Source organism: Phoca vitulina, unplaced genomic scaffold, assembly GCF_004348235.1.
Source record: "Phoca vitulina isolate PV1807 unplaced genomic scaffold, GSC_HSeal_1.0 scaffold18, whole genome shotgun sequence".
NCBI classification, from domain to species: Eukaryota; Metazoa; Chordata; class Mammalia; order Carnivora; family Phocidae; genus Phoca; species Phoca vitulina.
In genome coordinates, this window is record NW_022589721.1 from 4,313,146 (window position 1) to 4,341,034 (window position 27,889).

Consider the following 27,889-nt stretch of genomic DNA (forward strand, 5'->3'; position numbering starts at 1 on the left):
CTAGATTGCAAGGTAGTTCTTTTTTTAGTTTTCTGAGGAACCTCCCTACTGTTCTTCATTGTGGCTGAACCAGTTTACATTTATACCAACACTGCAGAAGGGTTCCCGTTTCTCCACATCCTTGCTAACACTTGTTGTCTCTTGTGTTCTTGATGATCACCATTCTCATAGGTAGGAGATGATATCTCATTGTGGTTTCGATTTGAATTTTCCTAATGATTAGTGATGTTGAGCGCCTTTTCATGTACCTGTTGGTCACTTGGATATCTTTGGGAAAATGTCTATTTAGTTCCTCTGCCCATTTTTAAATTAGATTTTTTAAATTGAACTGTAATACATCACTGCTGATACATCACTGCTTCACTGATTCTTACTGTTCTCTAAAATTATTCCTTGTACATGCACATCTGGGAATTTTTTGTCTCATTTTCTTTAAAATTTCAGTTTAATCCTCCCCCCACTAGATAGTCACAAATTGGAATACCAAATCTTTTACCTTCATCCCTATTGTCTTTATTTGTACCTGCCATAATGATTTTGGTGCCCCCAAAGGCCACCTGAAAATACTGGAATGTTTTGAAGTTTAAATTAAAGCAACTACTAATTAGATATTAAGCCTCCTAAATAATCCTGACTCAGTTTCCCCCGTCTGACATTGATACAGTAATTCAGCAGTTACCTAGTGCACTTCATTGTGTTCATGCAGAGATGAGTAAAGATTTGGCAAATATAAAAAACTCTGTCTCTGTACTTTTTATTGTATTTAGTGATACAGCTGTGACAATAACAATCCTCACATTTCATCATCATTATTTCCTCTAGTTCCCAGCTGTTTACGTGGCTGGGAACAATTGAAATAAAAATGAGTGTTATAGCTCATCTTGGGCTTCATAATCTGTTGCTATCTACCTCAACCAGGGTATCATTTTTTAAGCTCATGATTCAAAAGAGGGTGCTACAGCGATAGATGTGAATAGTTAATGAACATTATTTAAAATAGCATTTCACTATCCCCAGAGAAGTTTTCTGAAGTATAAGACAGTCAGACTGTGATTAGAAACCCTATTTTTCTTCTCCTAGTATTTCATTAGATTCAGGTGATAATGAAAAAGGTAAAGAAATCACCCAATGAAAAATGGAATAAAAATGAAATAAGTTATACAGTTTCTTTTTAGGACTACAAATATATGTGATATATAGTGTAGTCATGAAACACTAAGTAGTGAAACAGAGTACATATAGTGCTATGAGTGGGTAATTGCCAAAATTCTAGCTAATATCCACAGCAGAGAGGAACAGTAAAAATTAAGGAATCGGGGCACCTGGGTGGATCAGTCGGTTAAGCGTCTGCCTTTGGCTCAGGTCATGATTCCAAGGTCCTGGGATCGAGCCCCACATCAGGCTCCCTGCTCAGCCGGAAGCCTACTTCTCCCTCTCCTGCTTACCCTGTTTGTGCTCTCTCTCTCTCTGTCAAATACATAAATAAAAATCCTAAAAAGAAAAAAAAAGAAAATGTTTAAAAAAATCTAATGAATCATGGTCCTTTTTATAATTCTTTCAATTAAGTATAACTTTCCATATCCTAAGTAAGAAAAATCTGTTTCTATTATATGTTCCTATAGGAGAGTTGAGTGTTGTCCTGATGTGAACTATGAGGTAAATTACAAATACATTTCTTTTTTTCTTTTCTTTTTTTAAAGATTTATTTATTTATTTTAGAGAGAGAGAAAGTGTGAGGGCATGAGTGGGAGGAGGGGCAGAGGGAGAGGGAGAAAGAATCTCAAGCAGACTCCCTGCTGAGCACGGTGCCACACGTGGGGCTCATTCCCAGCACCCTGAGATCATGACCTGAGCTGGAATCAAGAGTGGGTCTCTCAACCGACTGAGCCACCCAGGCGCCCTACAAATAACATTTCTCTTAACTAATAGGCATTTATAACTAAAGAAGTCAGAACAGTTTTTATTTTAAGTATATAGCTAACTTTGAAATGGAAATATAAACAGGACCTTCATTATTTAATTTTCTATTATTTTCTCTAATATGTAGGCTATTAGGATTTTCAATTATGATAAAATTATGTCCATGGTCAAACATGCTGCTAGTGTTATGGCCTGGCATGCCGGCTAGGTGTTTTCTCTCAGCATGGTGGAAAGTGCTTGTTATCTCTACTGTGATCCCCTGTGAGTGAAGTGCCTGCTTTTCATATTATTACATTTAAAACAAGATACTCACCATTTCTACATGAACTTTATTTATTTCAAGAGTATTTAGGAAATCAACAGGTCTTATGTATGGGAATCCTAAAATGCTGGTAGTATTTTTTTTTTAACAAGAACAAATTCATACCTTTTTCTTTTCTTTTTAATTATTTTTCTTTTCTCAGACCTTGAGATTTAGAGGATAAAGTATCAGTTAGCCATTTACGAAGTACCTAAGAATATGCTAGACACTGTCCAAATATTTTCATTTACTTCATAAATCTTTACAAAAGGCCTGTGAGGCTGTCATTACTTCTATTTTACTTTTGAGGAAAATTGGGATCAGACTTGTGAAGGTCTTTGCTCAAGATCACACAGGGGGGAACAGAGTCAAGGATGACATACAGATTTGTCTAGATACCAGAACCCCCAATTTTTTCACTGTGTCAACATGTGCTTTTTCATATCACTTATAGCCTCTTTTGCCCAAGACACATGAGCAACCAGCAGCAACAATGGTCTTTCTATAGAATGGAATCTCTCAGAATCTCTAGTATGTTGTGAGATTTCCAGGCCTAATAAAAATTATAGCATACTTTGTTAACACAGAACACCAGGAGGAATGTAGAACACTGTGTTTCCCAGTGTATTAGACCCACATCCCAACTATAGTAACTGTAGACATGGGGCTTTATTTCCTTTATACATGGTTTCCTAGCTACATCTCATTGTACTTTTGTGTTTTTTTAAAGATTTTATTTATTTAGTTGAGATAGAGTGAGAGAGAGAGAGAGAGAGCACAAGCAGGGGGAGTGGCAGGCAGAGGGAGAAGCAGGCTCCCCACTGAGCAGGGAGCCCGATGCAGGGCTCGATCCTAGGACTCCGGGATCATGCCCTGAGCAGAAGGCAGACGCTTAACCAACTGAGCCACTCAGGCGCCCCTCACTGTAGTATTATAGATACTTTATGTTCTTCACGAATCTCCTCTGGAAAGCAGAGAGAATACCTACCTCATAGGATGTTTGTGAAAATTACATGAAATAACCTATATAAAAGATGTAGAACAGTACCTGCCCATAGAAAGCACTCAATAGATAATATCCATTATTATTCTGTCAGAAGTTCTTATTTGACTATTACATTGGTTTATTACTCAATATATCACCCTGTGTTGGAATGCCTATATCCTAGTTATCTAAAATGTTATATATCATAGAGAGTACTACCGCTCGCCATCGTTTCTCTTCATAGATTTTATTTCTTCCTCATTTGCTTAACGAACAAGAGATTATTTTATTTAACAAGCATTTTTATAAGTATTGACTATATGCCAGAGACTATCCTAAGTATTTTACAAATGGTGAATTTGTAGGTAATTCTCACAAAACTCTTGGGTAGTTTTCACAAAACTCTATGGGAAAGAATCTCAGTCAGCCTTTGTTCAGGGGAGCAGTCACAATAAGCATTATGGCATAAAGGGTCTGTTATAGGAATTAGGTCTTACACAACTATGGGAGGAGCTGGAGACATGAAGTGCCAGAAGAAGGAATTTAAGATCAGGGAAGTCACCTGCCAATCAATCTGAGAACTCAGGTATGTGAGGCAACTGAGTGACACCATGAAGGGGAGCTGATGGAGAGGTCTGTGTGAAGCCAGGACCTCTTTGTAGCTTCCACCTCTGTGCGTCTTCAGTCAGGTGCCTCCTGACAGGCCTGAGCCTGCCGTTGATCAGCAGCATTCCAAGTAGGGAAGAATTGCTGGGCAGGGGGCGAGGAAAAGCCCAGACAGGCTGGAACATACGCATCTCTTTGTCTGTCCATCCTTACATCTAACCACCATGACTTTCAGAGCTTACCATTGCTTCTCTTCCACTCTGCATCTCCGGCAAGTCTCTCATTCAACCTGAGTGATCAGAACCATACAGGGATATAATGTAATTCCCACCTTAACCAGGTTGACACAGCACAGTCCAGCATATAGGCAGGTGCTATTATTATCCTTGTTTTACAAATAAGGAAATGGGGGCACAAAGAAATCAAGTTAAGTTGCTCACATCACCTAGCTAGTGAGTGGCAGAGTCAGGTTTGGTTCCAGGCAGTCTGATTCTGATTCCAGATTGCACGCTCTTCACTCCTGTGCTTTGCTCCCTCTGTGATAAAATAGGGTTCTATAGAAAATCTCAAAGTATTTTTTCCTTGTCTCAAGTCTCCTTGTTTCTGGCTAATCAAGAAAATTCATCACCAGGCAGTTATATAAAGGAATGGTGTGGTTCATGCTGTTCAGTTTTTGTCAATGCCCCTACCACTTTAGTTTTTCTCACAAATCATCTGTATTTTGCCCTTTCAAGACTCACTTTTTTTCTGAATTAGTTCTTGATTATTAACCTTCCAGCTATTTTGATTTTTTTTAATTCTGTATCTTTCAGCAGTTGCATAGTTGAACTCTTTTAATGATCTTTTGGATTTATGTTCTTTGTATATACGTCATTAATGTGTGCATGTTCCATATTCCTAAGCTTACTGCAACATCCTTAAGTCAGGAACATTGCCTACTTTCCTTTATATCATCACCAAAGTGTGAATAGTAGATGCTCAGAAGTACTTTTTATTATATGCCAAATATTCTTGTTGTAAATAAAGGAAATTTCATCTGAATGACTGGAAATCATGTTCATATTGAATAAAACTACTTTCTTTTTTTTTTTCTTTTTCTTTCTGAAAGTTCTTTTTTTTTTTATTGTGTTATGTTAATCACCATACATTACATCATTATATATGTATGACAAAGCTATCAGGTTAGCCTCTACTGGGTTTTATTCTGGTTTTATGGCTGTCCTTGTAAAAACAGCCTCAAAAGAGAATGAAATACAATGGACATTTTTTGGACAGAAAGAATCCCAGTATTTCTCCAATATTAACAAAAAATTCCTTTCAAATCAGTTTTCTCTTTTTCTAAGAGTATTAAAATATTCACAATAACATTTTTGAAACTTTTATTTTCAAAATTAACACAAATTGGTCTTGTACTCTGATTTTACAGCTAGAGTTGGCAGATTAATTTAGTGATTGAAATACTGACTCTCACATTCTAGATTAGGAAAATAAATAAGATTTAAGTTTGTTGTGTTAAAGAATGAAACTATATAATAAAATATCTCCATAACAGGGTGCCACTCTGAATCACTCTTAGAGACAGAATATCTCATTTTGATATGTAAATAAAGCATACTTAAACTTACCATGATCCTGTTGAATGGATTTATGACAGATAGATATAAGTAGGTATATGTTTTGGAGGATTAAATGATCCTTTTTACTTCTTAATTTAATTTAATTGCTTAGTAGCTACTACTCAAACATTTCAATGTGTTAGCATGTATTACGGTGAAAGTAAATTTAAGGAAGTGAAAAGCTAAAAACAGATGGAAAGGCAAAATATATTTTTACTTAAAACTATCTAGCAAATGAGAAATCTGATGATTCTGTTCTTGTCAATGAAAATTGGAAAAAACCATTCACTATCATAAAAATAAAAGCTAACTAGAAATAACTCCTCTGCCCTTTCTATGTACTCAGAAATACGACTTAAACAAACGCCTTAAAGATGAATTATTTGAGGGGGAAGGCAGTTTTTCTCTTTCTGTCCAAACTGGATAATATTTTTTTTCTGTGGAGTGCGGTAAGGTACTCTCATAAGAGATAGCAATGATAGTAAAATAATAACATGAAAAAACATTTACCGAATGCTTTCTTGTGCCAGGCAGTGTGCTTACCACTCATGATTACATGATAAGGTAGTTACTGTTATTACTTTACAAGTAAGGTGATTTAGGTTCCAGGAGGATAGTACTACTTGGCCAGTGAATGGCAAAGCAGGGATTTTTTGAGTTTCAGTGGCTGATTTCTGAGTTCAAAGTTTAAACCATAATGTTGTCCTGATAGTGTGATAACCAAGATGTAGCTGATTGCAAAAATGGCCAAAGCCTTCACTTCTTCCTGGATCCACGCCCTGCGTGAGGTGACTTTTCAGCTTCTCACTTCGAGAAGTGAAGTCTGTTTCCTCTTCCCTTGAATCTGAGAAGGCCTTGTGACTTGCTTCAGTCAATAGAACCCAACAGAAGTGACTTTGTTGAAGTTCAGGGGATAAGCTACAAGAGCCTTCACATGTTTCCACTCTTGGAACCCTACCCAGACGCCATGCTAGCCTGCTGGAGGGTGAGAGAATATGGTCTAGACGTGCATCAGCCCTGTTGTCTCAGCCACAGACACAGGAGGTGAGAGAGCACAAAAAAGATCAGCAAAACCAACTTGTACCTGAGAGCTGATGAGGAGGGAACATGATGAGGAGAGAAGCCATATCCAGGTATGTCTCACATTAGTATCAGTTCTTTGTTGGTAAGACAAGAAGAGACCAACCAGAATCATTTATCCACAGAATCATGAGTGAAATAAGTGGTGGTTTTTAGTCACTACATGTCAGGATGGTTTGTTTTACAGCAATAGTTAACTGATACACCAAAAGGGTTCTTTAATGGAACAAAAAAACAATTAATAAACACTGTATTAAAAAACTCTACCCTATATATTCATATACAGTGAACTCTAAAAGACATGCAACATATCCTGAAATCAGTCTCCCATTCCTCCTAAGGAAGCAGTAAGCATCTACAGTTTGTTTATTTTTATTTATTTATTTTTTTAAAGATTTTATTTATTTATTTGAGACAGAATGAGAGAGAGAGCACATGAGGGGGGGAGGGTCAGAGGGAGAAGCAGACTCCCTGCTGAGCAGGGAGCCCGATGCGGGACTCGATCCAGGGTCTCCAGGATCATGACCTGAGCCAAAGGCAGTCGCTTAACCAACTGAGCCACCCAGGCGCCCCGCATCTACAGTTTGTATAGCTAGAACATACTGGGGATTTTCTTCCCTGTATCTTACACCAATCTCATCTTGTCTTAGGTTCTGCTTGCCATACTGCTTGCTTTTATAGTTATATGAATACTTAGTACTACAAGAGTAGCTATTGCTTCTGGCTTCCTAATGTAGCTGCTGAGTTTATTTAAAAACATGTAAATTAGAAGTTTACTTAATAGAATTTGACTTACTTTTCAGTCAAAAATATAAGCTGTGATATTCATTTCTGGTTTGCTTATTCATATACATCAAACTGCATTTTAAAAAGTATCAGATTATGTCTGAACAAAACCTGCACATGGATGTTTATAGCAGTTTTATTCATAATTGCCAAAACTTGGAAGCAACCAAGATGCCCTTCAGTAGGTGAATGGATAAATGAACAGTGGTACATCCAGACCATGGAATAATTGTTCAACACTAAAAAGAAATAAGCTGTCAAGCCATAGAAAGACATGGAGGAAACTTAAATGCATATCACTAAGTGGAAGAAGACAATCTGAAAAGGCCACATACTGTATGATTCTAACTAAGGCACTCTGGAAAAAAACAAAACTATGAAGACAGTAAAAATTCAGTGGCTGCTAGAGATTAAGTATGGATAGGCCGAGCACAGAGGATTTTTAGGGCAGTGTAACTATTCTGTATGATACTATTAATGGTGGATAGATGTCATTATACATTTGTCTAAACACATAGAATGTACAACGCCAAGAGTAAACCCTCATGTCAACTGTGGACTTTGGGTAATAATGATGTATCAGTGTAGGTTCATCAACTGTAACAAATGTATCATTCTGGTGGGGGATGTTGATCCCCTCTCCGGGTTGGGGAGGCTGTGCATTTATGAGGTGAGAGGGTATATGGACACTCTGTATTTTCTGCTTAATTTTGCTGTGGATGTGCAACTGCTCCAAAAAAATAGTCTGTTAAAAAAAGTTATCTGAAGATAATGGTTTATATAATTAACTATATTCTTCCCTTTCTCTCTTTGTGGAAACATTTCAGAATTTTTCAAGTATATTGATATGATACATATATACATCTGTGACATGACAAGCTTGTAACTCTCTGAAACTGATGTAATCCTGGGCAGTTTAATTCACTGTCAATGCAGTAATAATGGGATTTGTCTAAAAGGCGAGTGATTTCTTCTTTGAATCTGAGTAATTTATGCCAGAGGGGCATGAAAACTGAGTATGCATTGCTAATCAGTATTTAGTACCCAACTTATTAGAACTACTATTTGATTACTGAAAACCAATATAATATGAAAGGTATCCATTTTAATGAGCAGAGAGACTACTATAAGAAACAAGAAAGACTGATCAAAGAATTTCTTAATTTGAAGGGGCATTGGAGGTCATCTGCTAATTGAACACCTTCATTTCATAGGCGTTGGCACTGAAACTCCCAAAAGTTAGATGACTCCCCAAGATTACATAGTTAGTGATTTAGCCACTACCACTGTTTATTACATTATACTATCTTTCAGCAGTGTAAAGTTTCCAGGACACATTGTGGTGAAGAAAGGAGAATATGGTGGAGCAACTGCACATGTACAATTTGGAGAATGGATTGGCTCAGAAAAGGCTAGTGCTGACCCTGAACGTTTTCAATTTTGAGATCGCACCAATTAAATTTACTCATGGGCAAAGGGTTTATTTTGGCCTTCTGAACAAATTCTTGCTCACCCTCAACTCAACTCAAGCACCACTGTTTGGGAAGCCTCCACTAATGTCCCAGGTACTGTTGACAATGTCCCCACAGTTGTAGCCATGGTTCTCAACCCTGGAGTGGTTTTACTTTTCAGGGGACATATGGTAAATGTCAGGAGACACTTTTATTGACAGGACTTGCTGTCCTGTCAATACAGGACTTGCTGTCCTGTCCAACAACAGAAGTTGCTACGAATATCTAACGGGTAGAGACCAGTGATGCTACTAAACATCCTGCAGTGCATAGGACAGGCCCCCCACAACAAAGAATTACCTGGCTAAAATGTCAGTAGTCTTGCTCTTGAGAAACCCTGAATTGCAGCATTGTCTTAGGTGCTTGCCAAAACCAGAGATGGTTCTTTTCTCTGGGATAGACTTACTTTTAGTCCTTTTAAAATTAGCAATAAGATGGACATTTCAAGATATCAAGAGATATATATTAATTCATTGTTTTTTTTTACTACCCTTTCAGTTTTTTAAATCGAAAACTATATTCAACCATATCCAGATATGACTCACATTAGTATCAGTTCTTTGTTGGTGAGATTTCTCTTCTTCCTCCTCCTCTTCTTTCTCCTCCTGTTTCTTTTCCTCCTCTTCTGGGTCCCCTATTCTGGAAGGTTTCTTGTCTATAACTATTTAATTTTTACTCACTGCTTCAAAGAGAGAGAGTAGGAGATAGTTCTGTTCATTTATCTTCTCTCTTTATGTAGAATATAGGGCTCTGATCAGAGCAAACTCCTATCTCTCTGGTGGCAAGTTCAGTGGGCAGGTACTTCTCTGTTTTTGAATGACAGCTTTAATCCAGCAAATTAATTTTACATATTTTCAGTTTTTGCTGCTCTCTGGGTAGGATGCACACAGGTATGAGCATGACTTCTTTGAGGAAAACAGTTGCAATAGGATATTCCCATTAGCTTTCCAGAAGAAAGAAAAGACCTGTGACCAGGTGTTTTTGGAGGTGGATAGGCAAAGCAGGAGGGTGAAGTTGGCCCATCAAAGGGATTTACCAAGGGATCATACAGGAAAAGGTTCTGTCACTGGAGTGGTATTTATCGTGTAATATTTTATTTCCTTCTCTAGACTGTGAACCTCTTGAGCTTTTCTCTCCAGTGCCTGGTATGCTTCGGGCATATAGTAATGCTTATACTATGCCTACACATGGGGGGAGTGATCATATATCACTTTTCCCCATGTATTAGCTTTTCCAGAATCACTCTGGGAGTCAGTTTTGCAAAAGCAGAGAAATTAGGAGCATCATTGGGATTTTGAAAAAAAAAAAAAAAAAAAGAAAGAAAAGAGAGATCATTTTACTATTGAACACAACAAAAGTCTTTTTTTGGGGAGATATAGCTACTTTTTCTTGTCTGTAACTATTTATTTCTTGGGAAATGATTATAGAGTTTGGCCTGGGAAGGAATAATTAAAATTGAGAAAACAGTTTCTTTCCAAAGAAATTAAATTGTTTCATCTTCTATAAGAAATACTTGACTTTTAAATGTACTTGGTACACAAAGCCCATGGAATTGTGAAAGTAATGAACCAGAATTTGCAACACTTAGAGTAACTTTAAGTAGAGCTCAGAGGAATTACATTCATGAAAATTAATTCACAACTTCTAGAAAATATTTAAGAGTATTTGTGATTCATTCACTAGCTTTATATAGCAGGATGATATAGTTGCACTGTATGAAAGGCTTAGTTACAGTTGAGCTTAATGATAGAAAAAGAATTAGGCTTTCTTTTCTTAGAATATGTAAAATAGCTATATATGATCTTTAAAATGAGTTTAGTGAATTAGATTTTTTTAATATACTTCTTAATCCTACTCCTTTCTTGAAGAGTCATCTTACAAATGTTTTGCCTCGGAGAGTATATGGGAAGAAGGTCTCATCTCAGTAGCAAGGTGAAGAATTTCTTCTTTGATTTATTGGGATTGATTTTTTTTAATGCCTACAGGAGATACACACACACACACACACACACACACGCGCGCGCGCGTGTGATCTTTTTAAAAACTATTGATAAGGGGGCGCCTGGGTGGCTCAGATGGTTAAGCGTCTGCCTTTGGCTCAGGTCATGATCCCAGGGTCCTGGGATCGAGTCCCGCATCGGGCTCCCTGCTAGGTGGGGAGCCTGCTTCTCCCTCTCTCTCTCTCTCTCTCTCTGACTCTCATGAATAAATAAATATAACATTAAAAAAAAAAAACTATTGATAAAATGTCAACCCAAAAGCTGATGATGAAATTATATAATTTCCTATTATTTCAGTAACAATCTAAGGTCTAGTTGACTGAAAAAGTTTTGAGTTTGCATTTATGCTTGGCCTTATTTATTTCTAGAAGGAAAAAAATTAATACAAAATAATTTTTTGACTGAATTATGGTTTTGGTACTCTGTAAACATCTTTCTAGCTTTGATATTCCATTTGTCAATGAAGAGAACTTGTCGGAAAAAAGAACTAAATTGATTTAGCTTGAAAGTTAAAGATCCTGTTACTTTCTTGCTTTCCTAATTAAATCCAATGAATATTAAGTATCCTTTGTAATGTGGAATAGTGGTAGATGTTGGCTTTTAGTGACATTCTTAGAAGAAAGAAAGATGTGACTCGTTATTCAATAAATCAATTCATTAGCAGAAAATCAATCCAGATTCTTTCAAAAAGAGCCCTAAGCCTTCCAAAGGGGTCTTGGCCTCCTTGAACACTGAATTTATTTCAATTTCGAGGTAATTCCTGCAAATGGGTGCTGAGACAAATGAGGATGCAATTGTTTATACGCATAGCAAAAAGATAGTAAAAGCCTTTGACTTCAAAACCTAAACTGGATAAACTAATATAGGCCTGAAAAATAATAAATCATTATATGGATGACTGATTGGTATAAGCAGAAGAAGAGTGGTGGAATGTGTATAACAACCAACTCTAAAATGAATGTCTCAGAGAAAACAGCAATAATTTCTAATCATCTATTTGTACTAAACTCTTAAGCTTCTCAGGATTTATCTATTTCTGTTGCATCTGTGGCCTCAAGAAATGATTGTCTGACTATATGTGTCTTCTAAAAATGATTCATTTGTTCAGAAATACTTATTCATCTACTTCTTCACTCCTTTATTCATTTAATAAATTGTTAATGAGCATCTACTAGGTATTAGATACTAAGTTAGTTGCTGAGATTATTGCAGCAAATAAGACCTACACTGTTTCTGCCCTTATACAATTAATTACAAAAATGAGTGTTTAATTATATTTGAGAGGAAGGAAAAGTATCTTATGAGATGGGAATGATTTACAGGGAAATTTGAATGATTTACAGGCAAACTTCCTGGGCTGGGGAAGGGCTGATGTCATCAAGGATGTATCAAGGATGATACAGAGGGAGGGAGGAGAGTGCCGTGGCATGAGGCAAGGCAGGATCTTGTGTAGCACTTTAGGTCAGGTTAAACATGTAGACTTTTATCCGGTGGATACCCATTATGTACTATACTGTGAAGGCTCAAAAGAGTGAAAGACATATCCGGCTCATTCAAGAAGCTCTTAGTATCATAAGAGCTTCTTTTCCCATATGAAATTTCTGCAGGAGAGGTTTCTTTACTCTCCATTTTATCCCCTGTCCCTAATGCAGTAGATTTGTACTCAGTAGTAAATATATGTTGGTTGCATATTTCTTTATAAATATTCATAATGCAGTAGTAAGGCTTTACTTATCCAGGGTCCTTGATTTCTGTACAACTCTTTGGATCTTAGAACTCTGGCCTTTTAGCATCCAGAGAGTTTAAGGCTTCAGATTACTTTGCCTTTGATCCTTTATGATTAAAATATATCCTCTTAGATACAGTGACACCCAAGGGTCCTGTTCCATGTTCCGGACAGCAAAAGTGCTGGACTATAAAAGACATTGAGCATACAACATATTACAGTAGCATCATAGGAAGTGAACACTTTAAAGTTAAACTGCTTAGGACCTTGTCGTGACCCTGCTACTCACTAGCTCTGTGATGTTTTAATTTTCTTACCCTCAGTTTCTCAGCAATAAAATGGAGAGAAACATAGAACCCACTTAACAGGATTATTGTGAGGATTGAATGTGAAAATGCCTGTAAAGGTTTTTTTTTTTAAGATTTTATTTATATATTTTAGAGAGAGGGGGGAGAGAGAGAGCATCAGCAGGGCAAAGGGTAGAAGGGGAGGGAGAGGAAGAGGGGAAGAATCCCAAGCAGACTCCACACTGGGCATGGAGCCCAGATGCAGGGCTCTGCCCCAGGACCCTGAAATCATGACCTGAGTGAAACCAAGAGCCAGATGCTCAACCAACTGAGCCACCCAGGGGCCTCCCTATAAAGTTATTATTATATCTCCAATACATATTCATATTAAACACTTAAAAATGTTATGTGGTTTTTTATTATTGTTGTTATTAAGTTATTCTCACAATTCTTGTGAGATACTAGTAGTGCTAGCATTTGAACCCAGATTTTTTTCTGACAACTTTCACTTTTGACCGTATCAGTCTGTCCTAGGTTTTTTGTGTCTCTCAGGGAATTTCCTCAGCCATATCCAGTAGCATAAAAATCAATCCTCAGAATCCCAGTAGGCAACCTATCCTTCAAGTGCTGGGATGGGGAAAATTGGCCCTGAGAAAATTGGCCCCAAAGGCGAGCTACATCTCCTGTCTCAGACCGAGCTATAAATATGAATGCTTTTTAAGGTCTAACCTTGGAAACAATCACCAGACATCTTTAAAATCATCACCATACATAACAGTGTGCAGCTTTTAACATCAAGAACCAAACAGACCTTTGGGCTGTGAGCAATTCTTACATAAATGTTTTTTATCAATTTCCATAACCTAATTTATTTTGGCAGGGAAAATTCCTGAACAAATATAATCATTTTTCAAGGTGAAGTGCACATGGAGTCAGGAGCTTTTAGACCCAGAACTGTGACCTGAAGTAGAATTATCTTTTTTTTTTTTTTTAAAGATTTTATTTATTTATTTATTAGAGAGTGAGCGAGAGAGAAACAGCATGAGAGGGGAGAGGGTCAGAGGGAGAAGCAGGCTCCCAGCTGAGCCGGGAGCCCGATGTGGGGCTCGATCCCAGGACTCCGGGATCATGACCTGAGCTGAAGGCGGTCGCTTAACCAACTAAGCCATCCAGGCGCCCCGTGAAGTAGAATTATCTTAGTGATCAAGTCAAGCAATGTGCACCTGTATTTTTCTTGGTTAACTGAGGAGATTGAACTATAATTCTTAAGTGTATTTGGGGTGATTTCTCTTTTGGTGTTTTTCTATATTTTCCAAAAGCTTTATAATAGATATATGTTATTTATGTAATCAGATGAAACATTTAACTTTAAAAAAGATGTATATTTCATTGCGGAATGATGTTTGTATTTCTTCTATAATCCTATTTGTTTTTATTTTCCTATAAAGGGAACACTCATGCTCAACATGTTATAGAAATTTAGTGATAGATGTTAACTTGCTGTTCTAAAAGCTATTTTTGATAAATACCATATGAGTTTCCATTGCTTGCCAGGGAATCCATTTGGTTGTCTATAACTGACTTAGAACACTTTTTGGCAAATAACTGAAGAAGAATTTGTTTTAGACAAGGCTCAGCTTTGCCTTCATTTAAAGCTTTTAAAAATGTATGCCTTATTTTTCTAGAATTGTTACTGATCTGCTGCATTCATCATATTCAGAGCCTGTTTTTAGTATGTTCATTCTATGATAATATTTGGTTTTGGCTTTGATTTTGATCTAACACTACTTTTGAATATGTGGCCATTTGATATTGGGCCAAAACATGTATTCAGCACATATGCGGGTCCCTGACCCTCGGAATTCTATTGTACTCCCTACGCACTCCTCTCAGAATTAACTAACCCTTCCAGTACTGCCTGTGATTTATTAATGTATGCACTAATATTTTTAGAAAGACATCAATCTATCAAGCTTAAGACTCTAAAATCTTTAGAATTTTACAGTATCCTAGATATAATTAGTGAAATTGAATAAGAGCTAATCAAGACAAATTTTCAGTAACACTGAAAAGAGTTTTTAACAGGTTGGTTAAGGGTCAATAATTAGATTTGAACTCCATGCTATCAGGAAAATACTCTTAATTGGATGTTTTCTAGTTTTTAAAGCAGACCCAGTTCTCAGTGTATATGGTGGTTAGCATATTGTAAATAACAAAATAGGGTTAAAATACAGCTAATGCTATATCTACTTTTAATTGAATAGCTTATAATAATTTTGTCATTTGTACTGCAATGTCCTTTCTTTTCTCCTTAACCAATAATATTTTTTAGTCCTAATAAGGAGCTAAGGAGCTATGTTAAATTTCTGAACTTTACAAACTAATTTATGATATTTGGGATTTTTCTTTCTGGCAGTAATTTTTTTATTTTATTTTTTTTTTTTGGTGTTTGGTTTGTAAATGTGCTATCAGTGATTTATCACTGATGAAAGGACAAATGTTTCCTATGTGACAAGTGCTAAGAGATCATGCATGACTCCCAGGTGACACAGTGGGAGTGTTTTCTGTCATATGTAATTCAAAGAGAAAAGAGACCATGTTGAACTGGAGAACTCAGGACAAAGGAAACCAGTGTGTATTGATTTTCTATCATGTGCCAGACACTATGACAGGATCGGTACATGTGTGATCTCATCTAACATACTCAAGGTCATTAGCAAATAGAAAAAAATTAGAATTCAGAATCAAATCCGTCTACCCAAACTTGATATTTTCCTCACTCATACCACTTAAATTCTTTAATAGGATATTTTTGAGATGTATCAGGAAAGCATGGTAAGCATTAGTCACATAGGGAGATGGTATTAGAGGAGGTCATCGAGGGTACATGACCACCAGTTGACCCACGAGCTGGACCTGGACAGTTGGAAGGTCCTCAACCTCTCCCCTTCCTTGGAATGTGAATTCCACTTACCTTCTCCATGCTAGAAGCTTTCCCCAGGGTACAACTTTGAGATAGAAATGTGTTGCTGAGACCTTCTGGATAGTATATGTGACTGAACCTAGTTAAGGCTTCTTATAAACTTTAGAGATTCTGGTGGGCAGGGGCAGAGATCTACTCATCTTGCAGCTGTCCAAGACAAGCCTCATAGCTAAGTTGCCTTGCTTATTCAACCTACCACCTACCAGTCTGGAGTGGTATGCCTCTTTCTTTGGGCTCTCCCTGAGCTCTGTATATGGAGACCTATTTCACATTTCACTTGGGAAGCTCCTGAGGTGGCAAACCAACGGATGGGTGGGGATGGGATGTTAAAAATGGGAAGCACAGGGGTGCCTGGGTGGCTCAGTCATTAAGCGGCTGCCTTCGGCTCAGGTCATGATCCCAAGGTCCTGGGATCGAGCCCCGCATCGGGCAAGCCTGCTTTTCCCTCTCCCACTCCCCCTGCTTGTGTTCCCTCTCTCGTGTCTCTGTCTGCCAAATAAAGAAATAAAATCTTTAAAAAAAAAAAAATGGGAAGCACAAAGAACATTCTGGTCAGAACCACATGGATAAAGGATGGATATCAGAAAGGGTGTTAGAGCACCATGAAGTAGTTTAGACTACTACCAGATCGGAACAGCCTTTGGTGGAGTGGTGAGAATACACACTGAAGAGGAAGGTTAGCAACATATTGTAAAGGACTTTTAAATGCCAAGATAAGGAGTATGGACTTAATTAGGAAAGCAGCAGGGAGCCACTGAAGGTTTTGTGTAGAGGAGCAATATGATTACCGCTGACAGCAGTCTTAATAAGGCTTAATAAATAGTACAGTTTATAACCTTAGGCCAACTGCTGAGCAGAAGCCAAAAGCTGTGCTGCAGAATTAGCAAACCAATTACCGTGAAGAATGATGGCCTGGATTTAATCTGAGTCATCCTTTATAACAGAGTAGAAACTCCTGGAAATATGAACAAATATGTGAAGTGACAGGTGATGTGTCTTCTCAGAGCTGACTTCCTGTATTTGACTCCCCAGTGGCACACTGTTAAAATGCCTTACCATAATTTACTTTTCACCACGTTTAAAACCTCTCTTCTTTGTCAATATTCATTGTATTTTTATGGTTTTTCAGTAGGCCTAAAATCGATTGCCAACTGTCTCATGACTTGTAATAAGGTATCCTTTTATTGGTATTAACATAATTTGCCAAGAGGGAGGACATCATTATGTTATCTGCAGTTTGATTTAATAGCTGATGTTGACTACGGGACAACACTAAAATTTCAGCTCTAGTAACCAAGATTTTTTTTTTTTAATTTAGAGAGTAGGCTACATAAGAACCTATAATTTCCTTTATCTTTTGATTATTTTAAAAGACGTGTGTGTGCGTGTGTGCAGGCATGCAGGGGCAACAACGGAGAGCAAGAGAGAAAGTATGCAAATGTGTAGGTAGAGGAAACGATAGATATTTATCATATTGCTTCCTTCTGGGGAACAGTTCCTGGCAAACAAACAAAAAATGCATATTTAAGTTTCTTATGCAACATGTTCTCTTTCGTACATTCTGGTGATTAGTTCTACTCTCCCCTTACCACTTCCATAGGCAGAAATTTTTGCTCCCTTGTCAGAATTCCAATATCATTTTGAATTTAAGTAATTTTACTTGTTATCTCATGTAAGTTTTTTGTCTTTTTCCCCTTACTAGATTGTACATCCCTGGAAGACCTGTTTCTACATTTGGAGCATAGTGTGGTACCTGGCCCAGTGTATTATCTTCAAATAGTTACTTCATAGCTTTGAAGTTTTCCTTTCTTAGAACAACCTTGCTTGGGCTTTCATTCACTCAACAGATGTTGAGAAACTCCTAAATATTTTGCCAGGTAAACAGAACACAGGCCCCTCTCTTAAAAAGTTTATAGACAGGGGCTCCTGGATGACTCAGTCAGTAGAACATGCGACTGTTGATCTCAGGGTGATGAGTTCAAACCCCACATTGGCCATGGAGCCTACTGGAAAAAAAAAAAAAAACAAGCTTACAGACAAATAATCATATAATTACAATATAATCTAAAAGTGTTGTGATTGGTGTAGGTATGGTGTGGAGGCAACCTCAAGGTTAGAGAATGTCTTATTAGAGGAGATGACCTTTTATCCAAGTTGTAATACATTTTAAAAAAGGAAAAATGTAAAGATGAGAAAGCAGGAGAGATGGCTGTAACAGAATATACATGGACCTGAGTGTAAGAGAGAATGGTGACATCAGATTGCTGCTAATTTAGGACAAACTGATGTGAGGACTGGTCATTTATAAAGCTGGAGCAGATCCTGAAGGTATTTTTGTTAACACACTATCAGATGTCACTAAGATTTCTTTATTACAATTTAAAGTTATAATTGAAAACTAATTGGATGCTAAGTTCTTTTTTTTAATAGATTCTTTTTTCTAAAGATTTTATTTATTTATTTGACAGAGAGAGCACAAGCAGGGGGAGTGGCAGGCAGGGGGAGAAGCAGGCTCCCCACAGAGTAGGGGGAGCCTGATGTGGGACTCGATCCCAGGACCCTGGGATCATGACCTGAGCCGAAGGCAGTTGCTTAACCAACTGAGCCACCCAGGTGCCCTGGATGCTAAATTCTTGACAAGGTGGTCAGTTATTGTGGCTTCCATTGCCATTTCTTTGAAAGAAGAAAGGTTGTTTGGTTAAAAATGGTTTTATTTTGTCATTTTAGACTTTACAGGCACATTTAGAATACATTGGGAATTAGGGTTCTAGTATATATTTAAGAAGGATAATAGTGGTACCTACTTTTAAGGTTATAAATTTTCAGTGAGATAATGCAAACAAAGTGATTAGCATAGTGCATGGCACACGTAGGACCCAGTGCATTAAGGATTGCACAAGGGATGGTGCAAACGCTCCCTTACAGCCTAGTCCTTCTGGTCTGCTATTTTTAAAGTAATGTTTGCACCTTGGGACAAAGTGCTGCTTATGTAGCTACTTCTGATCTCCAGATTTAAACCAAAAGTAGCAGCTTTTGAAGATTTTATTATTATTGAGTGGCTTGGCCATTTGAGGCTGGTGAGACTTGATAGGGGCCTTGGCTCAGGATTTATCAAGTTTTCTCTTAACTTAAAATGTTCATTAACATTACAAAGGAACCAGATTGATGCATAGGAAGGAAGAGTGTTATAAAAAGACTTATAGGGGGGCGCCTGGGTGGCTCAGTCGTTAAGCATCTGCCTTCGGCTCAGGTCATGATCCCAGGGTGCTGGGATCGAGCCCCGCATCGAGCCCCGCATCGGGCTCCCTGCTTGGCGGGAAACCTGCTTCTCCCTCTCCCACTCCCCCTGCTTGTGTTCCCTCTCTCGCTGTCTCTCTCTCTGTCAAATAAATAAATAAAATCTTTAAAAAAAAAAAAAAAGACTTATAGGAATATTACACCTCAAATAGATTTTCTGTGTGCCTAATGCATAATTTTTCATGTCTTATACTTAATATGTGTGTTTTGAACTATCAAGTTTCATCTCTGTCTTATATCAGCTGTGTGACTGCATCTGAAAAATGGCAATAATAGTATCTATGTCATAAGACCATTGGAGGGTTATACAATAATTCACATAATGTACCTAACATGGTGGCTGTCAGGTACTAAATATTCCATTGGTCTTAACGTTTGGAACTCTACTACTATGTAAATATGACAGGACTGTGCAAGTAAGACAATTTGTGCAAATCAGAGAGAATGCACACTTCTTAAAATTTTAGATTTATCACTCAGATCTGAATAAGGCTGATTACAGTATGTTATATATAGTTCTGTTCTCAGGAACTAATTATTTCTCACCTTAGACTTTGAGCCTGAGGAAATTCATTCATTTCAAGCGTGATCAGAAAACATCTAATAGTCTAAGTAAATTTCAAATATGTCTTAAGGCCAATAGACTCATTTACCAAAATTTCTTTTCCTAATATAGCTACAAACACTATTACTGTTCACAGAAAAACCTTTTAGTTTCCTAATCAGCCAAATTTTGTGATGAAAACAAGGACTGCTAGGAGTTCCACCTTTCACCGTTTCGTATCAATGTTCTTGTAGTGTCTTTACACCTATGAAATATGTATGGTTCTGTCAGACTCCCAACCGGAAACAGATGGCATACTCAAAATGAGTAACTTGAAGAGAGTTTAATAAAAAGATGACTGACAAAGGTTGACCAAAGTGTAGGAAATTACAAGGGAGAGCATAGTTACCTCGAGGGACTAGGGACAACAGTAGTGATGATTGGGTCCTTGACTACTCCTAGGCATGAAGTGGCCAGGAATGGCAGAGGACAGAGGGCTTGGGGAAAGGGCTGCTTCACTGAAGCTGGGGTCTTCTCAGGGATGCAGCTGTCCACTCAGGATCAAGTGGCCAGAGGTACTCAGGAAAATCCTAAATTTCAACTTTTGATAAAAATACCAGGTTACAGAATGTGATTACAAGGAAGTTAAAAAAAAAAAAAGACATTAAATCAATCAAGAGCAGGTTCATTTGGGGCTGTGAAGTCTACAAATTTGGGATTTTGTAATCTTTAATTTTTATTTTATCTTGTAAATGAACTACTCAATATATAATATTTGCATAAAAATAAGATATACATGATTCATTTAAAAGTATACTAATATGGTCATCTACTCTCACCACTTTTCCATATATTTAATGCTCTTCTCTATCTTGTAATGTCTCTGTTATTTCCTGGCCCTTTGTTCACAACAAAATATCTGATCTTTTGAAATGGTGCCAAAGTTCTTTTCTGTTGATGGTGGTTTGTTTGGAATGCTTTAAGAAAAATAACAATAGTGGAGGTTGGTAAATAGTGTTTATCCTTGCTATGGAGGAAAGTTCAGCACCCATTGAAAATCATGCTGTTAACCTATTTATTTTTGGAAGAGGAATAGATATCCACAACAACTGGAAAAAAAACAGGTCGCAAAATAGCATATGCTTAGGTTGATAGGTAGGTGTGTGATTTTAAATATATGTATAGATACGTACATATGTGTATATGTATTATATGCATATATCCATAAAGATATCTAGAAGAGTCACCCAGATGTTGATAGTGGTTATCTCTGGGTGATGGAATTCATAGTCATTGTTTTACTTCATACTTTTTTGTATAATTAAAAAAATATAATGAACATGTATTATATTAGTCCTCAGAACATAAATCCTTTTGAGTTTTGGAAAAATGCTGATACCCAAACTCATAACCATTAAAAATATAGTAGCATTATCAGGAAAACGTAATAAGTAAAATATTCCACTCCTATATTTATCACCAAAGACACTGCTGACTCCATTGACATTGGTTGCATTTATCTATTCATGACACATTTGCATGTGACATTTTGAGAAAGGGAAGCACAGAAACTTTGTGATGAGTGGTGACCTATGACTTCAGTCACTCTGAGAGCTCTGGATGAGAAAATATATCTTATCTTGACCAAGCATCTTCATTTATCAGAACTCCCGTTGACGTGAAAGGATGCGTTCCTTCAGTCTCCTAACACTGTGGGGAGGCAGGTGCATTGCAGGCTATCGCTTGTCCTCTATTTGCTCATAGACAACTTTGAAGCGCCAAGTGGTGTATTGATTGGCTTCATCGACGTCACATGATGAGTCTGTCTGAAGATCTTCCAAGAACATCTCAGTCCCTGGAGTCTGCATCCAGTCAATAGACTGTTGGCTCAAAAGCTAAATAGATGACAGATGAACTCATTATATGGGAGAGGCATGGGGAGCTGAAATCCATGGGGCCTCTGAGGAGACTTGTTCTTCTACATTATGTCCCACTCCCTCTGTGGATCCCTCAGCCCTGCTGTCTGCCTAGATTGCTTCATTGTTGGGGGGACAACGTCTTAGCCATGCTCTAGTTCTTTGTTTCTTATTTGGGCAGTAAGTCAATGAATTTTCTAAATAACCTGAACTTTTTATTTGCCAGTCCAACTGCAATAGTCTGAACTGAAAGATTAATTTCATTTTATGGGATTAGACATAACTTGAAACACGATGGAAATCAGTATGCAAATCAGACTTTACACTAAGCTCTTATTTTTTTCTAGAAATAATACAACTCATCTGGATAAACATGTACACAGTATTCCAACCCTTCTTTAAAGGGTTAAAACTGAGCTCTCAGAAAGTCAGTAGCCTATGATATTTAACACTCTGGGGCAGAAAAGAAGGAAAACATTTTTGTGTGAAGGGGAGAAAAATCACTTGTGTTTTAAAATACCTTTAAATATTGAATGTATATGGACTTGGCAGAATGATGTACGGGGAAAAGAAAAATTTATATATGGTAGCATTAAGAGAGGAATTTAATATATAAGAAAGCCATTCTGAAGCAAATTTGACAGTTTTAAATTACTTTCCTTTTAAAGATATAGCACCTTGTAAAATTGATTATGAAATGGAAGTCATATATCTTTATTTGTTAATTTGTAGAATTTATGTTTTAACATTTATCTTTACTCTCTAAAGTCATGAAGAATATATCTTTCTTATCAGTTTCCTTATACCTGAAAAATAAATGTGTCATTCCTTACTGTTTCACTAATGGATCATTTTAGTTTAAGTTTAGTTCCAGTAAAGAAGTTACTTTGGAGTTTATGTGAAAAAGGAAATTAGCTGCATTTTAAAATCACTGTAAACCATTAATATGTGAAATCTCTTATAAAATCACATACTCCTAAATCTTTATACTCATTAAAATAATTATGTTTACTGGTATTTGGTAGTAAAAATAGTTTATATGTAATATGGCTTGAAGTATTAGTAAGATACCACACCATAACTGGTATGGCCAGTGAAGGTATTAATATTTGAGAAGTGTTCTCAAGTCAAAGAGACTGTGTCCTATTTTCCCAATGCAATTGTTCTATACACAAACCATGCATTAAAAAAAAAATCACTATACAGTTACTACATTTATTTTTCAGTTTACATTAACTGAATACTAGTAATTTTTTTTTACTTTATTAAAATACTGTTTGTTTCACATGTATATTTTTGTCTCCCCACCATTTCCATTTGTCTGACCACCACTACTACTATGTCCTATCATAACATTCCATACATACTTAAAACTAAGCAAAGGGTGGAGTTCCATCTTTAAACAGGCATTTTGGACAACACATTCTTGGCAATGGAACCTGGACAACATTTATCAGGCACAGTAGGGAAAATTCTCACTCTGCATTATAAAAAGGACAGCCAGATATCAACTGTTACAGAAATGAAATAAGATGGAAAATTTTAACAAACTGTTTAAACTGTTTTCTTAAAGAGACTTCCTCCACTGCCAGAGATCTTGAATAGCCTCTTGGTCAGTCATCCAGAAGCAATTCTTCACATAACTGATGAACTTGGCTTCCACTTTGGGAAGAGAACCACCTTTTTCTATACTTGCTTGCATTTTTGCTTTAATATCTTCTACAGAACTAGGTCCTTTCAGGTTTTGGGAGTCTTTTCCTGTTTTTTGAAAGATTCTTGACCTTTTGTTTTTGGTGTTGATGGTTTTGAGTCTTTTCCATTCTGGTTTGATTTTTGTGCATTTTTGGCTGGAGTATCTCATATAGATTTCTTTACTGGAGCCTTTTCTTCAGCTTGCTCATCATCAAAATCATCATCATCATCATCTTCATCATCATCGTCATCTTCATCATCATCTTCATCAGCAGCAAGTTTTACTTTTTTCTGTGGAACCTTGCTACCACTTCCAGGGACAAAACGCTTTCCAGATATACTAAGGAGTTTCACGTCCTCTTCCTCTTCATCTTCTGACTCTGCATCTTCCTCCAAAGCTACTAAGTGCTGTCTGCTAATATGCATAGGCCCTGAACCACATTTTAACCATAAGACCACAGGTGGGTTATTTCAAAGCCCCCAAGGGAAACCGTTGGCTGTACAGACATTTTCAAAGTTGCCAGTGTGACTTTAATTGGACTGCCTTCATAATTCATTGCCTCTGCTTCAAGAATGTGCAATTCATCCTTTGTACCAGCTCCTAAACTGACCGTTCTTAAAGATAGCTGGTGCTCATTTTCATCATTATCCACCTTAAAGTGATAATCCTTGTCAGCCTTTAGTTCACAACCAAAAAGATAGTTCTGGGGTCTCAGGGGGCTCATGTCCATATCCATCGAATCTTCCATGGGGTGGTGGCACGCACTTAGGTGGGAGAGAAGGTGGGTGGAGATAAATGACTACTGTTCCACAGAACAGCCGCACAGGATGGAATCACACAGGGGAGAGGAATACTAGTAATTTTTAAAAATACTTAAAATCTCATCAGATTCAGAAGAGAAGAGTGACACCTTGCCAATGAATTGGTCTTCATTCCTGAAGAGATGACCCATCATGAAAGCCACAGTATGAGGAACTCTTGCTAAATAAGAAAATTACCCTATGTAAACAGAAGCAAGATCAATGGTCTCTGAACTTTTTTGAGGGTACATACCTATCAATAAAATATGTGCCTCCAATACATGTTTGTGTATGTTAATAAATTATGTATATGAACTACTATAATATATTCTATATGTGATAAAACATATTCCCAAAATAGAATTATTAACATAAATAGAAACATTAACATCTTTCATACCACTTCCAAATAGATGATTTTGTGGAATACCAAGTATACCCTGCCCCATACACACATACACACTGTTAAAAACATGAGTATAGAATTCCCATCCTCCCTGGACCTCTTAAAATAGTTCTGAGTCATATAGTTGGAAGTCCCAATTGGAAAACTCAGATTTTTTTTTTTTACCTATTTATAAGTGTATTAGTCAGCTATCACCAAAATATAAGATGCAATGACCCTCGCAAAACACAGTAGTTTAAAACAATAAGCCTTTATCATTATTCACATGCCTATAGATCAGCTGGATGGTTGTGGCCTCAGCTGGGCTCACTCTCTGTGGTTAGTTGTTGGGGGGCGGGGGGCAGTTTTGCTGATCTTGGATGGGTTTTCTTACATGGCTCGCTGTGGACTGGTTCAGGATTGCCTCAGCTGGGACATCTCGGCTCCCTTCTACATGTTTGTCTCTCATATTCCTTGGGAAGGCTAGACTGGTAGGTTCTCAACGTGATCTCAGAGAAATAAGATTAGAAACATAAATGACCAAATGCTCTTTCATGCCTCTGCTTTTATCAGGTTTGCTTCTATTTGGCCAAAGCAAAGCAAGTCACTTGACTGAGCTCAGTCAGATTGGGAGGGGAACACAAATGTAAAGAGGAAAAACCATGAATATGAGAGGCCAGTAATTAGGACCATTAATGCAATCAATCTACAATATCAAGAAAGTCTCTTTTCCATTAAATATATGCAAATGGACTGATAATTTCCAGATAGCTATAAGAGCTACCAGCCAAAAAAAAAAACAAAAAACAAAAACAAAAACAAAAACAAAAAAAAAAAAGAGCTACCAGCCAATTATACCCCAGTGTTCTGATTATTTAGGGTAGTTCTCTGGCCATAGAGGCTATAGATGTTTAATTTTTTTTTTTTCATAATTCAGCTCGTTGGAAGTTTAAGTTAAATGTTAAAATTGTATTCCCAAAGGGTTTTGTCATCACTGACTTAGGTTGTCTGGGCTCCAAGGATGCAATAAAGGTAGAATTGTGACTGTCATAATCATGCATACATTGGTCCCCATGTGAATACTGCTAAGTCTACACAGAACACTGTGCAGTAGAGAAAGTAAGCCTCCTTTCATGAAGCATTGGCCTAAAATTAAAGAAGAAATGCAATAAAATTCTATAATTTAAGTTAAAAATTGATAATTCCAAAAAGAAGACACAGTATTCTGTGTCCTATAGTATATTTTACACAATACATTATTTAAAGGACAAATACGCCCCAAAGTGGGGCGGGGGGGAAGAGCACCTCTTTTTAAAAAAACAAAAATTCTGAATGATCACTTTGTGTCTATTTTTGAGGTAACTTATAAATGTCCCAAATTCTATGTTACCATCTTAGAAAAAATTGTTCATTTAAAGCATCATAAAATACTCAAAAGACTAAGAGTAATAACATCTTCATCTTAAGTCACGTCATGTAATTTTCTGTGTTTTCTAGATGTACTGGTTCAAATAAAGAGCTGAAGGACTTTTCAGAATGCATATTCACCCTTATAGCATTAACTATCATTTCTGGAATGCTCATTTTTTGCCATTTTAGAGCATTCATTTAGTACTCATAACTCTGTAGCTAAGTTTACAGATTTACAGATTAAATAGATTTGGGAAAGTTAAGTAACTTGCCCAAGGTCACAATCAGTTGTAGAGTCAGAACTAAACCCTGTGCTGTCTAATCTTAATCATTACACTGTATTGCTTATTATTACATAGATTTTTAAATATTATTCAGAATTTTTAGAAGATGAATAATATGAAGAGTGCATACAACGGAAGTCAAAATGGTCCTTGGTATTGGCCAGGAGAGAAGGTCCTGTGGCTGGCCGGCATAAATATCCAGCATTTCCCTAGGGTTCTAGATGCCTCTGACTCTAGATGCCTCTAGATATTCTAGATGCTCAAAAACATTAATGTTGACCCAGTCATGATTGTGTTTTCACTGAGCCAACTTCTCATTATTATTTGGTCCCACAACAACCAATAGTGTCTGGCCCTATGGGAGTTTGATTTATTATAATTGATTAAATTTGCATCTAGTTAAATAAAAATTAACCAGGAAAAATGTTTCAGGGGATTCTTTGGCTTCTATCACTGTACACGAAGTCTTTCAAAACTATATATGTTACCCTCAAAGTGCATTTGATGAATACCCTAAAAATGAAGATCTATTCTAAAATGTAGTTACCAACTATCCTTTTGACCATCCTTACTTCATCAGTAAAACAACCTCAGGTATTCAGTTTTGGAACTGTCATTCAAATTAAGTGAACAGGCTTCATTTAAGGAGCTATTTCTGTATTTCTGTAACTATAGCTAAGACATATTCTAGAAGCAATTTGAGAGAGTAAGTTGGCTAAACTTTGGCAGGTGAATTAGCTATTCCCAAGATGCTTCTAAATAAAGTTTACTTTCTAAGCCTCTGTTATACTCCTATAACTGTGCCAGAACAGTTGTTTATTTAGTGGAATTCTACCATTATTTAAACCTTTGGTAAGGCAAACCTAGATTTTAAAAAGTAGAGGAAACATTGGCTATGCGTGTGGGCAGCATTTTTAACCACAGAAGATGAGGATAGAATGAAAGCTGTAATCTCTGAAGAGCTTGCTCCCCTTTGTCCAAGAGATGAATCTTACCTCTTTACCCTCAGGAGCCTCTATCCATAAAAAAATAATTCCATCATACTACCTTAGATAAATACAGTGAAAAGGTGAAATCCCTTAAAGTCCTTTATCAAGAAGCTTTTCAATGAAGTAATTATTTCTTTCTTAGTAAAAAACTAATCTTTATCCTTTGGAGAAGAATTAGAAAATGCATGTAAACAAAAGGGAGAATATCAGAATTATCTATAATTCAATCATCCAAGTAAACCTGTAACTATTGTGGCTTTCCTAGGATTTTTCTGTATATTTAATGGATTCATACTGTTGTGATTTGTCATTTGCTTTTTCCTACTAAAATATATACTGTAAATATTTCCCATGTCATTAAATATTCTTCAATAATATGATTTTAATGGCTACCTAGTAAAAGAGGGCAAACATTCTATTAAATATTCCATTATGTGCTTAATCAAGTTCTCTGTGTCACAGATTGTTTCTTAATTTTTCACCTTTAGGATAACACTACAATAAGCATACATCTAACAAAATCTTCCAACATCCAGAATTATTTCTTTGGCATAAATTCATAATAGTGGAAATAATGGCCAAGGTGTGTGTAAAATTAGAAGTCTATAATGAATTTTGTCAGATTGTCCTCTTTTAAGGTCTTACCCCACCAGCAGTTTTATGAGGTTCAAATTTCCTTGGACTCTCTCTATTATTGATGACTATAATTTAATTTTTTCCTCCATCTGAGGAATTATTTTAAATGATGCCTTATTTTATTCATGTTTCTT

The 27,889-nt window shown here is 36.7% G+C and overlaps 1 protein-coding gene and 1 pseudogene across 1 annotated transcript in view; one reads left to right on the forward strand and one right to left on the reverse strand.

Moving 5' to 3' along the window:
- LOC116639575 (oxidation resistance protein 1-like) overlaps positions 1-27,889 on the forward strand; it is a 144,780-nt gene that overhangs the window by 30,790 nt on the left and 86,101 nt on the right. The gene's annotated exons all lie outside the window — the stretch shown is intronic.
- LOC116639566 lies at positions 19,202-27,881 on the reverse strand (annotated as a pseudogene).